Source organism: Lissotriton vulgaris, chromosome 8 (genome assembly GCF_964263255.1).
Source record: "Lissotriton vulgaris chromosome 8, aLisVul1.2, whole genome shotgun sequence".
NCBI lineage: Eukaryota > Metazoa > Chordata > Amphibia > Caudata > Salamandridae > Lissotriton > Lissotriton vulgaris.
This window is the reverse complement of record NC_141696.1, coordinates 1,417,363,785-1,417,379,928: the sequence shown is the minus strand read 5'-3', so window position 1 is coordinate 1,417,379,928 and position 16,144 is coordinate 1,417,363,785.

The following is a 16,144-nucleotide window of genomic DNA, read 5'->3' as shown; positions in this document are numbered from 1 at the left end:
GTCAGAAGAGTTGTAGCTGCGACCGTACTCCATGCATCGGGCAATAAGCATGACCTCAAGCCTAAGTGGGGTAAAAGGCCACTTTATTGGACAGGTAGGCACATCAACATATCATTATATACAAATCAGGACTCACTAACACATATTCCAAACTATCATCCCCCGCCCCTAATCAATTTTCCCCAACAACAAACTTCCCTAACGTTGTTCGGCCTAATCCTCCTCCCCAAACCCCTTTCTACATCTCCTTGCCTCCAACCTTGCTCCCTTGCTTCCCTCTGTCCGAAGCTATTCGTAATTCCCCCAACCCTTCCTGCCTGTCTTGATCTCCCCTGACTCTGCCACCTGTCCGAGCGACAACCACCAACATTTTACGAAAAACATTTTTTTGTATAGACAAGGGGAAAATAGTGCTACACATTTAAAGGGTGGGTGGGTGGGCCAAACATAAAGCCCCTACCTTATAGCCCTCAGAAGCAAGTGCGCAATGGTTATTTCGTGCTCCTGATGCTCGCGCCAACTGGTGCCAGCCAATTAGAATATGCCTCCCGTCCTGGGCCATACCAAATGCCCGAAGCTGCCCGGGGGTGGACAATCTGCGAATGCAACCCCCAGGTTAAATGGGGTAAAAGGCCGCTTTATTGGACAGGTAGGCAAATCAATACAGCATTATATACAAATCAGGCCTCACTAATACATATTCAAAACTATCACACCCACCCCTAATCAATTTTCCCCAACAACAAACTTCACCAACGTTGTTCGGCCTAATCCTCCTCCCCAAACCCTTATCTACATCTCCTGCCAACCTCTTGCCTCAAAATTCGCTCCCTTGCTTCCCTCTGTCCAAAGATATTCCTAATGCCCCAACCCTTCCTGCCTGTCTTGAGCTTATCCAACTCTGCCTCCAACAAAAACCCTAACACAGGAGTTTTTCATGTCCCCCCCATTGGAAAGGAAAACCATTGTTATCTGGACCCTTGTCATCAGTTCAAAGAGAAAACATACCACCAATGTCGCCAAACAGGTGAAAAACTTTATTCATTCATTAACCAGTGCTATATTTATGTACACAAACACACTGTCGACTAACAGTTGATAAAGTAATTTCAATAAATAAAAAGATCCTACCAGGAGTATAGGGGGGGAGTGCAACTAATGTAACCATGAGACAACCTGTGCATTCATTGAATATAACAGTGATGCTGTCTCTCCAACAGCATATTCTTAACACCATGTTTGAATTTTAAGAATCTTGGAAATCATCTCTTTTATGTTTAAAATATAAATTTCATTGCCAATAAAAGGATAAATGAACACTGTCATGTCTAAAGAATTGGTAGTCTTCTTTTGTTATTGCGTCGTGAATCAACCAATATATTCCTTTACTATGACAAAAACGATGTAGATCTCTATTCACTTTTCTTCTTGCTCTCTCAACTGCCGTAAATATCTCTGCACCTCTCCAAATTCCTGGTCACATTAATGCTGTTAAAAAGAGCTGTGCATTGGGCCAGGTCTTTGATAAAAGTTCTAAATCTGTTTTCATTTTCTCCCAGGTGAATCAGGACAACTTCAGGTTTATTCTTACAAGAGAGCTCGCTCATCAGAGGGATAAGCTGACCCCACTTCATGACACTTTTCTCAAACCATGAAACTAACACTTCCTCAGAGCTAAAACACAAATTCTTCCCGAAATGTCTTTTCTCTGCTTGTTTAGTTGCCCGTTTAATGAAAGAATGTCCAAGAATCCAAACTTGTTGTTGTGACAGTGGCAAACTTGTCACCAAACCTGAAAAGAAAAAACAATTAGTGTCTTTGCTTATGAACTCTGTAATCTAACTTTCTAATATAACGGAAACAAAAATCTGAGGACCAGCGCCCTAGCTTCTTAACATCACTGAGGAAAAATCCCCACCTGGCAGCTTCTGAAGCCACACCAATGCGAAATGAATGGGTACCAAATTTGAGAGGGTTTTTTCCCAGCTTCTTTAACGACTTCCTCAGGATTGACAATAATTGGAAAGCTTTAAACTGAGATCCATCTAGATGCCTAAAAACAAAATTTGATGTTGCACCTCCTACTACTAGAAAGTCTAACCATGCTTGCTTGGGGCACAGGGGTCCATCTATGTTTTACAACATTACTCTCGAACATTTACCTGCTTGATCTGTTTGAGAACGCACAAGGAAAATACATATAGATGATTGGATCAGAGAAACATTCTGAACTTTCAGATCCTCATTGTGAGCATTGTCTAACAATTCTGAAATCCTGAACGCGCCAAATAAGAGGCAAATCATGCACAGTTTGAACACACAATATTCAAATGTAGAAAAACAAATCTCATATAAAATGCATGTTACATCATACAGTAATTTTAGAGATATTGGCTCTCTTTTGTATTGTCCTCTCTTTTTTGTCTTCGCCCAACCTTGCAGGATCCTCCTACCCATCTCCCCTGCTGATGGCTCGTAACCACAGAAAAACTTCAGGTGAAATGAAACACCAGTTAGTTTTCTAGCTATTGTTTTGGAAGAAATACTCCTTTGTATATTGAGCATAATGAAATTAATTATGTCATCTCTATGCGGCCGCAATCCTGCCTTATTATGAACTCTGCACTTAGCACCTGAATCTAAAAACTCCAGCCAAGCTCGTCGGTATGCCAATTTGGTGCTTTTTGCTAACGAGTTGTCTATGAGCTGGTGAGCAGTCAATTCGCCAAATCCCAAATCTCGTTGGGTACCTGAGTCTTCCGTAGATCCGCTCCGGGCACCAAACCACGGAATCTCTCCCACTGAAAATGAGATAGGGCATCTGTGATGTTATTTGCCACTCCCGCAATAGGTTTAACTTTGAAAATGATGTTAAACTTTAAGCAGCCTAGCATAAATGTTTGTAACAGCTTTAGCAACTGCTTATCTTTGACTTTCTGACTGTTTACTAAATCCACTACGGTTTTATTATCAACGTTAAACAACACTGTTCTATTCGTCAACTTTGGTCCCCAAATAGCCAAAGCAACTATCAATGGAAAAAATTCCAGGAATGCTATTCTTTTTTTTTTTGCGACCCACCTGGCTGGCTATTGCTCCCCACACCATTTACCTTCCCAAAATAAGCCGAAACCATTGGAACCAGAAGCTTCTGAGAATAATTGCATTTGCCAAACAAAGTCCTCATCTAACTACCAGATTGTGACGCCGTTAAAATCTTTCAAGCATCTTAACCATACTTCAAAATCAGCCTGCATGCTGGCAGTTATCTTGAATCTATGATGTGGTAGTTGAATGCCTGACATGGAAAAACCCAGGCGCTGCAAAAAGTTCTGCCTGCACGTGTGACTCTGCAGGCGAAGTTTAAATGGCCTAGTAAACATTGAACTTCAGACAATGTCAATTTGTCAGTTTTTCTTGGGTATTCTAATAATCTGGTCATTTCAAGTACTTTTTTCTCAGGGAGACTGGCTTCCATTCTATGTGTGTCAATTTCAATGGCGTGATATGTTAAACAGCATTAGGGCCTTCTGATTTGACTTCCGCTGGAGGAACTCCCATATCTTGTGCAAACGCTTCGAAATCTCTTAATGCCTTTCTACACTGCTGGGAACCTGCAGCTTCCATGAATAAAAAGCCATCAAGATAGTGCGTCACATCACTATGTCCTGTTCGAAAAGAGAAACACCACTGCAGGAATGAGCTAAAGGATTCAAACAGCCTGCATGATATCGCACAACCCATTGGGAGGGCCTTATCCATGAAAAATTTGTCTTCAAAATAGATGCCAAGTAATGAAAAATCAGAGGGGTGCACCGGTAATAACCTGAAAGCTGACTTGATGTCACATTTTGCTAGTTCAGAATCTTCCCCTATGATTCTTATCATTCCCAATGCCGTTTCTACAGAAGCAAATTTGACCATGGAGTCTTCCTTATTGCTATAAAGTCGTCAACAGATGAACCAGGAGGCCATGATAGATGTTGGATCATCCTGAATTCTGTTTTCTTAGGAACCACTCCTAAGGTGGAAACAAAGAGATTGCCTAACGGCCGTAAATCAAAAGGGCCTACCTTCCTTCACCTCTGTTAACAACTTCTTCCTTACGATGTGCGGAAAGTCTTCAATGGAATTTAAATGTTTGGCAAATCTGAGACATCTAGGCCCCTGATATCCCAGTTTAAACATTAGGACTCCTAAATGCCTTCTGTGAATACTAAAAGTCTTAAAGTTAGGATTTTTCTCAGTTTAGGAGTCCTAAAGTTAGGAGTCCTAACTTTACTACTCCTAAACTGAGAAAAATCCTAACTTTAAGACTTTCGGTATTCACAGAAGGCATTTAGGAGCCTTAAGTTAAGAGTCCTAACTTTACTACTCCTAAACTGAGAAAAATCCTAACTTTAAGACTTTCGGTATTCACAGAAGACATTTAGGAGTCCTCAAGTTAGTAATCCTAACTTCTGTGAATACCGAAATTAGTAAGTGCCTTCTGTGAATACCAAAACGAGTAAGGCCCTTAGTCTTTTCGCCAACTCCCACGCGTCCTCCCTTGAACCTTCTTTTGCCTATATTTCCCTATGAAGGAGTTTAAACACATCAATGAACTCCCCCTTCCAGAATTTTTTCTTTTGTAGCCTTAGTTAGATGAGCACCCAATGGCATCGACAAACCCATATAAGGTAAACGTCTCAGCGTCATTGTATTCACTACACCACCTTCTGCTTTAGTACTCTTATCCGAACTTACCGTAACCTTAACCTTGCCTTCTGACACCTCACCATCTTTAACCACCTGACTAGCGGTATCTTGCAATGTGGCCTTGTTATGTTCACAGTCTATTTCCCACTCTTATCTGCACGTAAGTGTTTGTGAATAAACTGGGTGTGCGCCTCACCTGAGTTTGTAGATGTGCTTTCCTCAGTCAAAGTTCTGTTCTTCATCCCCTTATTTTGAGATCTTGTACTGATTCTGCCCTGAGCGCCTTCATTTGCTTTGTCCTGTGAAAAATAATTTCTGGGGAAATTTTTAGTAAACCCCCCAGTCCCGTAAAGATTCTTGAAAGCTCTGTTTAAGCTTGCCTTCATCCACAATTTCTCTCTCTTCCAAAGAGTCATTATCATCATCCACTGAAATTCTGCTTAGCATCTCAAAACTCCCTGCTCTACCACCCCTCCTACTGCTACTGGGATGTTCACCGTCCCCTATACCCCCATCATACACTTTCCAATTAATAGCTTGTGCAAAGTGAGACGCTCTTTTTGCATCCAACGGCGTGGGGAATTTCGCTTGAATATCCCCTTCATCTCTGCTTCTTACGTTGCAGGATGCTAGAGGCCTGACCAAGATGTCCCTATTGCCACTTCTTGTGCTTGGCAGTATCTCGCCCTCGGACTGGAGGGCTGCAAGATGCTTGCACTTGCAGCCACATGCGATCTATTCTCTTTCAAATTTAGTAATCTAGCTTCATTATGAATCTCTTTTGGTATCCAAACCCACTGTCCCTCCTGTTCCAATTCTATGTCACGATTTACCTGACTAACCTCGGTCTTGTTCTGAATCTCAATCTTCATCTGCGCGCTTTGAACAATTATATGCACCGTTTTTAATCTGTTTGGAAGATGCACTTTTAACGTCTAAAACACTTGACTTATGTGTGACAGCAACATTTTAACCCCCCCTCACTGGATATTATTGGAGACAAACCTCTATCATTGGATATCTCTGCTGTCAGCTCTTTAATTTTAAAATGTTGTTTCCCAAAAACAAAGATATCTTTTCTCTCCCGAAACTTGTTGTTTTATTAAGGTACGGTTTTGCAGTCGCTCTGTATTTCCACTAGGTGGAGCATTTTCATAATTTATTACAGACCGTGTGTCTTTCTTAATAGACACGGCTTGTTTTTGTCTTCTTTTTTCACAGTGACAGAGCTAGGCACTGCGCGCCTGTGCTACCTGCCCCTCCCTCTTTTAGAGATGCCGGGAACCCTTCTGGCAGACGGAGACTGCGGGAGCTGTTGGCATAATTCAGGTGAGGTGCCGGCCCACAAACTGCCCTTACTGAGAGAAGGCGCTGGAGAACCCTCACTCGACTCACAAGCGGTCACGGCCGCTGCCACACCACCCGCAGCTCCATTCCCACCCAGGCCTCAGACAAAACACTGGGCACAATAAGATCTTCCCTCCCGGCTTCAAATAACGAACGCAGCGCTTCACGAACAGAAGTGGCTGCCTCTATGTTGATCAGGCTCCCAAATTTAATGTCAGAGCTATATCTAAAAGCAAAAACTGCCAAAAATAAAGCCCCTACCTTATCACCCTCAGAAGCAAGTGTGCAACGGATATTTCGCTCTCTGGATGCTCACGCCAAATGGCGCCAGCCAATCAGAATATGCCTCCTGTTCTGGGCCATACCAAATGCCCAAAGCTGCCCAGGGGTGGACAATCTGCAAATGCCAACCCAGGGAGCCTCAAAGTAATGGTTACCAGGTACAGCGTTCTCACCATGCTCGAAACTTGTAAATATATGTGGGTTTATTTTGACCGTGGCCTTCATTAACCCCTCCCCTGCTGATGATGGAACCGCTCCGTCATCAGCTACAGTTGAGCTGTGCTGATGACGGAGCGGTTCCGTCATGGCCCAGCCGCCGCGCCTGCGCGGCGTTGATTTCGCGCCTGCGCGGGCGTTCTAATGAGCGGGGCGGGTCATGACGGAACCGCTCTGTGACCAGCATAGCTCAACCGCGGCTGGTGACGGAGCGGTTCTGTCACCAGCATGTGGCCGCCGCGCTGCCGCCCCGCCCCTTTAGCGCTGCGGCGGAATAGCCGCCGCAGCGAAGGAGTTAACTGGGACTTTATAATTATTCTCCCCTCACTATTTTCCCTCTGTAGCCCCAAGTAATGAAGGGCCTGTAAAGTAAAATTTGAGGGGATTTACAAGACGGCGCAACCCTCATACAACCTTCTGGTATGTACACGTTTTCTTTGATTAAATGTGAGGTCTTCTTAGTCTGTAGAAAACAACAAAAGAGTGACTGTGAAATGACTAGGAGAACCTAGAAAATAAAACAGCAAAGAACAAACAAAAGTTTTGTAAAAGAACCCTCACTCACCAACCTAGTTGGTGACATGCTTCATCATAGGGTACCCACCGGAGAGGCCGAGGGCCTCTCTGGTGTGCTACTACGCCTTAGTTACAGCGGAGCAGGTTTTTTTGTGTGGGGGTGGAAGTGAAAGTGAAAGTGATATTTATGTGCAATTTAATAGGTAGCCGGTTTAAACCTATCAACTAATTTATTAAAGGCAAACCAGTGACCATTAAAAACGGGTGGAACGGATGCAGACTAGCTCATTAGTTTAGCCTGAGTTATCCGATTGGTAGGAATTAGTGAACAAGATTGGTCGACATGTTTCAGCTTATAATTGCAATCTGCTAAGTATTCATCAGGACCTATGATAGTTTCCCGGTGTTATGCGCACCCTAACCTGAGGAACAATGACTGTGGTAAAACTCACGGTTCTACCAGTGTGGCCTCCTGGAGAATCCTAGACCACTGGAGCCTGTAATAGAACATGTGAATATAGAGGCATACTTCTTAAACTGACTCTTAGAGCCAGGGTACACAAACACACATGATTCACTATGTTGTTCTATTAGTACATCCACTCCATGCAAAGTAGTTCCCTGGAGGGGTCTCGTTCACACGTTTTTTGGTCCTTGTAGTAAAAAGCCCATAGGGGGCATTCATAAGCAACACTCTTGCATATATATTAGTGAATAATTTCTTAAAGTTGATATTTGCTCGGTGGTTAAAATAAGGTGAAAAACATAAACGTGTACTTTAAAACTGCCATGACATTGAGGTGTAATCAGCGATTAGGCAGAAAAAGAGGTGCATATAAGAAGCAAAAGCAGCCGCATGGAAAAAGTTGGCTATTTTTGTCAACAAAATGCGATTTGTATCATGGGTCCAAGGGGAGGGGAAATGTGTGCTATTAGGATTAAAAAGAAACAGATTGTCTGAAGTAAGGAACCCATAGGGGATGCGTGCGTTGAAACTGCCCAAACCTGGAACACTTCTAAACTCGCACACACTCTCTGTAAACCTCACAGCTGAAACATGTCGACCAATCTTGTTTACTAATTCCTACCAATCGGATGACTCTGGCTAAACTAATGAGCTAGTCTGCATCCATTCCACCTGTTTTTAATGGTCACTGGTTTGCCTTAAAGAAATTTGTTGATAGGTTAAAACCGGCTACCTATTAAATTGCACATGAATATCACTTTTACTTCCACCCCCACACAAAAAAAACCTGCTTCGCTGTAACTCAGGCATCACAGCACACCAGAGAGGCACTCGTCCTCTCTGGTGGGAAACCTATGATGAAGCATGTCGCCAACTAGGTTGGTGAGTGAGGGTTCTTTTACAAAACTTTTGTTTGTTCTTTGCTGTTTTATTTTCTAGGTTCTCCTAGTATTTTCACAGTCACTCTTTTGTTGTTTCCTATATATTTACAGGGGTTTCAAGAGTGCTTCTACTCCTCTCTCTCTTGTTGTTGTTACGTCTTCTTAGTCTGACCATTCTTTGACAAACTTTGTTTTTGAGAGGTTTGAATGTGTTGTAGTGGCAACCTCTAATATAAGTCCCCCTGTTTTACATTATATTTTTCAACCGGCCCACATCGTGGAGGGTGAGAGTAGGCAGCTTTATATTTTATTAGACCTCTTCAAGATCTTTTTAAGGCGCCGATAACCTAGCCGTAAGAGCATTTAATGTACATGTTGCTAGGAAAATGACATTTCTTGTATAATACTATATTTTATAATAAGATTGGGAGTGTGATTTTGACTACACAGTCCCTTTTTTCACGTAGACGTAATCAACTGTGCTACAGAATTTATGATTACCTTTCAAACAATGAAGTACCTTGTATCAAGCAAGTGTCTTACAACTAGATACAGGAGGTATCTGAGCTAACCCCCCCCCCCTGCTTGAAGTATAAATCCCATTGATAGTATACCGTGCAATATGAGGCTAATTTGTTTGCCTGATTTTTCCAGGTGGAGGTATAAAAGCCCCTTCTGTGAGGAATTACACCTAGCAACAGTACAAGCTTTGGACTAAAATCAGTATTTCCCTTATCTTATAAGGTACTTGATTGGTTCTTTAGGAATGTAAGAATGATTATGTTTACTTTAGAATACATAGCTTCAAATAGCGAGCCATTTGCATGCTACTAGTGGAGTCATATTATTGCAGTGATGACAGTCGATGAATCAGATCTGCTGTTCATCTTCATAAGATCAGGCAGCCGTTTGACAAAACTCTTAGATAAGATCGTTTGTGTGGAATGTGCACCTGTGAGGAAGAATAGACTCTTCCATGTGTATTCTCTATTCTTTTATCTACCTATTCTTCCGATTTATCTAGCCCACTCAATAGGACAAAAGTAATGTTTGAGGTTTGAGGCATGAAGTTTGATTCATTTACTGTATGTTAACAAAATTAATTTAATATTTAGGTATTTAATAAGAATAACTTGTTTTATATGATGTTTTAATATAAAAAAGAATTGTTTCTTGTTTTTCATACACAGGTCTTGGTCTATGGGATATTGTGAGAATTTCCAATCGAGAGAACTATAAGATAGCCTTGATAAAGATGGTGTAAATATATGAGTGCCATCAAAACAAGTCGACGCAGCTATTTGACACAGTTCCGTAGTTGACTGGTTTAACAGATACATCAAGACGAGCGTGTATCGGTATCCAGTCACAGTTTGTTTTCCCTTACGGATGTGTCGCAAAATATTACAAATTGTATTGTCTGTTGTTCTTCTCTCTGGGGGTGAGTGTTAGGATTGATATAGGCCGTTTTTCCCTTACCATCCAGCAAGGCAACAATAGTATATGAACTTGCCTTTTTGATTGTATGTTTTATATAGTATCTATTTGATACACCATGTTTTAAATTTTGACTCTATGATATTTTTAACTTGCTCTGAATAGTCTTTTAATAAAAATGATCTGTATTGACTTCTACCTTTGATATTCATTTTGAGTTTATTGTTTGGGCTTTCATTCTTTATTTGTCTTTCCTATTTGTGGCTTTGTTAAGATAAATCTCTTTTGGATAGTCAGTCAGTCAAATCACTTTATTCGATTAATTAAAATCATAAAAGTACAGTACATATTGCACGATATATTAAAATCCATTCCGCTCCAGTCCGCCTTACTTCACCGCTCTTCCCCGCGGTTCACGTACCTCATTCCCTCCAGTCTGGCTAAGTTTCCCGCTCCTCCCTGCGCTGTTGTCCTCTCCTCCTCGTGTTCCTGTCCTCCGATGATGTCAGCACGCATGTTGTTAGCACACACGGCCGGCGCTACTTCTTAGGGACTACTTTTTTTTATTGTTTATTTTTTAAATAACGTTTATTTTCATTTTTTTTATAGCCTATGTCCATCTACTGGACCCCCCCTTTCCAACGCTGTTTTGGGTGTTGCGAATTGGTGGTGTACTTTTCGAGTTTACCTGGCTCAAAGGACACAGTTCTCTCTTTATAATAGTAGTATAGACAAGGAGGCAAGGATTATGCTTTTCTCATTTCTTTAATGAAATGCTCAGCAGCCAATAAAGTAACAAAAACTACACTTCCCATGAACACTAGGGAATAACCATAGAGTGTACAGTATAAAAGGTCACAATGCTAGTCCTTCTTCCTCTTTCTTTGTTGAGGAAACAGTTCAAGTCCAGAAGGCAATCCAACGTAGACCAATAGGAACAGAACCAAACACGCCGCAGATATCCAAAGGAACTGGAAGCAGTCCCCGAACCAGGAAAGAGAGGAAATGCAGACGGATGAAACCGGCAAACTCTACTTCGGGTCTGAACCTGAAAGAGACATATAGCCGTAATACCCAAATAGTGCAAGAAAAATAAGAATGCAAACCAGGGGGGGGAACAAAACGAGGAATAAGAGAGTTTTGCAACATCATCAATACAGCATAGAACAATGCAAATCAATTACAATGGGTGGGATAATCCTCGCCTCCTTGTCCTTAATAGATTTGAAAATTCTTGTCACGTATGTTTGCAAATTTTGAATTCTATGTCAGGACAGGAGGCTCCGATTATGCTTGTTCAAAGCTGATCCACCACCACAGAAGCAATATGATCAATTGGTTTATAATAAAACGTTTTGAAAACTGAATCAGAGGACCAATCTGCGGCCTTCATAATGTCAAAAAGGGTGACACCCATGGAGAAAGCTTTAGAAGCCATCGCCCCACGTGCCGAATGTGCACCAAACACAGACACATCAATGCCAGCTTCTGACATGAGCCATCCTACCCAGCGTGCTAAAGTAGCTGGGGTCACAGGGCGAAATGGTTTCTGTAAAGCAATTAACAATTGACCCTGCATATCTGAACGTAAAGAAGCAGTACTTACTTCGTAATCCTTGAGACACTGCACAACGCAAAGGTTGGGATGAGTGGGAAAAGATGGATACGTAATCAAAGTAGTATTAGACTTAGTACGTCTGGAAAGATAAAATGTAACACCCTCAGGCGTAAAACTGCGACCCGCAAGATCCTATGCGCGGACATCCGACACACGTTTACAAGAGACAAGACACAACAACATGGTCAACTTAGCAGACAACTGCTTGCGGGACAACGACGGATTAGAAGGACAAGCCTCCAAGAATCGCAAAACGATGGAAACATCCCATAAAGAGACATACTTAGGAGTGGGCGGTTTCGAGAGACAAATACCTTTAAGCAATTTTGAAATGAAGGGGTGCTCACCAGCAGGCTTGCCATCAATCTGGACGTGGCCAGCCGAAATAGCGGAACGAAAATTATTGACTGTCCTATAAGCTAGACCTGAGGGGATGCATATCTTCGAGAGGATCCAGCAAAAGATTCCACTTCTGGGGAAGAAGGAGAGGAGCCTCGCAACACATTTCCAGGAGAACCGGGAACCACGCCTGAGCCCTCCAGAGCGGAGTAATCAGAATCAGATCCGCTCGATACCGTTTGGCATACGCCAGAACCCTGGGGATCATCATGAATGGAGGAAACGCATAGCACAGAGTCGACGGCCAAGCCTGAAGAAATGCATCCGTGGCTAGGGCCAGCGGATCCGGTCTCCAACTGTAAAATAGCGGAAGCTGCGTGTTGAGGCGAGACTCAAACAGGTCTATGTGACACTGGCCCCAACACCGAAGAAGGGAGCGGAACACGCGAGGGAGAAGCCTCCAGTCGCTGAAGTCCCGAAGATGTCTCGAGTGCCAATCCGCAATTTGATTGTGGCAACCCGGAAGATACTCTGCAATAACAGTGATCTTCTGCTGCAGGCAAAAATGCCAAAAGTCCTTGCTATCTCCGCAAGCACCTTGGACCGAGTCTCACCCAGCTTGTTGACATAGTGGACTGCGGACACATTGTCCATCCGGAGAAGAATGCAGCAGTTGGACTGAAGTGGCGTAAAGCACTTGATCGCAAAGGAACCCGCTAGGAGTTCCAGACAGTTTATGTGGAGAGATAACTCCTGAGGAGACCAACGACCCCCCGTCGAGACTGGACCGCATCGGGAACCCCAATCACAGCGACTGGCATCGGATTCTATCACTAGTTCCGGCGACGCACCGAAGAGAGCTCGACCATTCCAGGCCTCCATGTGGTCTAGCCACCATTGCATCTCCCACCTCACTTCCTCTGACAGAGGAATCTGATCTGAGTACCTGAGGCCTTTCCGGAGAAGTTGGATTTTCAGACGTTGCATTGCCCAGTAATGCAGAGGTCCCGGAAAGATTGCCTGAATGGAAGACGCTAACAGACCTACTTCACGTGCCAACGATCTCAATGACACAGTCTGTCTGGAAATAACAGACGTCAATTCCCTCTTGATGTAACGAATTTTCTGGCCGGGCAAGAGAAGCTGACAGGCAACTGAATATATCTTAAAACCCAGAAAATCTATTGATTGTGTCGGAGCCAAAACCGACTTCTGAATGTTGATCAGAAATCCAAGAGATTGCAAAAGAACGATGGACCACTCTAGATGAGTCAGGAGCTTGAGTGGGCAATCCGCCAGAAGGAGAATGTCGTCCAAGTAAATAATCAGACGTACACCTCGGGCTCGAAGACGTTCCACAACCGGCCTCAGAAGCTTCGTGAAGCACCACAGTGCTGACGAAAGGCTGAACAGGAGAACCTGATACTCGTACCAAACATCTTTCCACTGAAACTGGAGGAACCGACGATGGGGCTTGAAGATCGGCATCGACAGATACGCGTCCTTGAGATCCAGACGGACCATCCAGTCCCCTTCGCGAAGGAGATCCCGCAAGAGATGGATGCCTTCCATCTTGAAGTGCCGGTACACGACCCCTCTGTTGAAGTCTTTCAGATTGAGAACCAGGCGAGACCCGCCTCCTTTCTTCTCGACCAGAAAGACTGATCTGGCAAACCCCGTCCGATGACGGATGGTTGGAAGAATTGCACCTTTCCTGAGAAGAACGTCGATTTCCTCGGAGAGGCAAGCTTGATCTTGAAGGGAAAAACTTAAAGGAGGGGGAGGACGGGTCTGATGCAGAGGGTGATAGAACTCTATCTTGAACCCTTGAACGGTTTCTAGCACCCATGCATCGCTGGAGATCATGCGCCAGTTGTCGAGGAAAAACTGCACTCTGCCCCCCAAAATCACATCGCAAGCATGAATCAGGCTCACCTGTAGAGTTGGAGTCCTGGTAATTGCCCTGTTGTCCTCCGGAACGGCCTTTTCCATAGTGACCTTTCCCCTTGCGGGAGGGATAGTTGGCTCTGGTGAAATATCCTGAGTCGTGGCCTCCACGTTGAGAGGTGTTACCTCGTTGGGACTGTTGATGCGACCCTCAGCCAAACGAGCGTCCACGATGTCGTCCGGCCTTGGCAAAAACAGGACGCATAGCCCGGCGCAAGGAAGCCTGCGCTTTATCGATGCCACTGAAGGTGGAAACAAATTTGGTAAGCTCCTTCAAGAAAGGCTGCCCAAACAAAAGACCTTGTGCCTCCGGACCCGACTCAGAGGACGATAGTTCCGCTAGTTTCGGGTCCAATTTCAAAAGAATAGACCGGCGTCGCTCTGAAGAAACAGCACAATTGGCGCTCGCTGTGCCCATTCGATTAATTCATCAGGGTCCACAAGAGCCGAGGCCTCCTTCGCTAGGAACCCAAGATCCAGAATTTTGGTCAATGGACCAAGCAAATCAAGTAATTTGTCTTGGCAGGACCGCCAAGATCCGTCAAGGCCCTTTTTAGGGTCCTTAGAGTACTTTTTTAAATAGGTGACCATCATTGGGTCGACCTCTGGCGTAGCCGCCAAATGATCTGCGAGATCAGGCCTCGGACATTCGGATCGGAGCCTGGCTGACAGTGGCATCAAAAGGTTGACGGATGTGCACCTGAACATAAGCTGCGACTGCAGGCGAAGGCAACCAAGAGGAAGAATTAGGATGAAGGATATCCGCAGGCTCAAAGGTCAACACCGGGGGACGCTCGGGAGCGTCAACAAAATGTTCCTTGCGGACACGTTTCTTCGGTGGGGGAGAGTCAGGATCAGAAGAAGCTGAAGTACGCACATGATCAGAATCGTCGGTATCATGTGGTGCAGAAGACTTGGAAGCTTCAGCTGCCAGTGATTTCGCCAGTTTTTGGAAATCTGACCAGTGGGGATTGACAGGAGATTTGGATGACTTCTTAGCTGATGGCAACCAACCTTGTTGCTGTGCATATTTATTCAAATGGCGTTTGAGTGGATTAATAGCAAGCACTAGCGCCTTATTTACAGATTGTTGGACACCCTTGTCCAATTCTTCCAACAAATTGTGTTCCAAAGAACCATCATCATCATCCCCATAGTAACAGTCATCTTCATCACGATAATAGTCTTCCATGATACACAAAGTGTAAAGAATAAAGCCCACAAGATGACTGGAAGCAATATGGAGTGCCAAAGACATTATGCAGGGGGAGTGTGTTAACCCCACAGCAGGCCAATAGAGCAGGCACTAACCTGACTCAATTGCAATTAGAACGTGGAGGGAGATAAGCCTGCCGATATAAAAGCACACTCTAGGCAAAGCCTATGCACCCAAGTCACTACCAAAGCTCTCACTGAACTCCGGCGTCATACGGGGTTAATTCTGAAGCAGGCTGTGGGCGTTGACGTTTGAAACAACTTTCACTAGACCGGCGCTGTGAGGAATGTCACAGAAACCGGAAACAAGCCAATGCGCATGCGCGACACGGCTGCCTGCACAGAAAAACGGCTCGAGAGCGCTCGAGCTCCTTGCGCGAGCCAATAACCCCTGCTCCCGCTCCACAAAGCGAAACAAGGCAGCACAGAGCGGCCGGTCCCAGGGAGGTGAACACACGCTCCAGTGAAAGCCCGCTACAAGAACGGGCCGAAATTAAAGGAAAACCGGCACCGAGCACAATAAGCAATCGGAATTGGAGCGCAAACAAAACGCAAACACAGCGCGGTGTACGCGCCGAAGTCAATTCACACAAAGTAAGTGAACAAACATCAATATATCAGCGCAATAACAGTAAATACATTCAAATACTGAAAAAGCACTTAACTGGCTGCGGAGCAGCAAAGAAAGAGGAAGAAGGACTAGCATTGTGACCTTTTATACTGTACACTCTATGGCTATTCCCTAGTGTTCATGGGAAATGTAGTTTTTTGTTACTTTATTGGCTGCTGAGCATTTCATTAAAGAAATGAGAAAAGCATAATCGGAGCCTCCTGTCCTGACATAGAATTTCCTTGACTGAAAGGCACATCTAAATTGAGACAGCGGGATTCTTGGCAGGAGTCCCTCCGAAAGCCGCTTCTGCCTCTGACGCCTTGAACACAGGAGCAAGATCAGAGTTGGCGGGAATCCTACGGTCTTCCCTCCGGGAACCAGCCATTATCTAAAGCAGGTGGGTGGACCCCCAAGTTAGCAGGCGGGAAGACCATAGAAAAAGCATTGTTGATACCCAATCCACCGACATCTAAATCAAGCCCAGAGTCTTTGTGCAATGTTGCAGTATGTTTTGTTCAGACAGGAACTATTTGAGGAGGATGTGCGAGTGCCTTCTTTTCCCCAGTGGA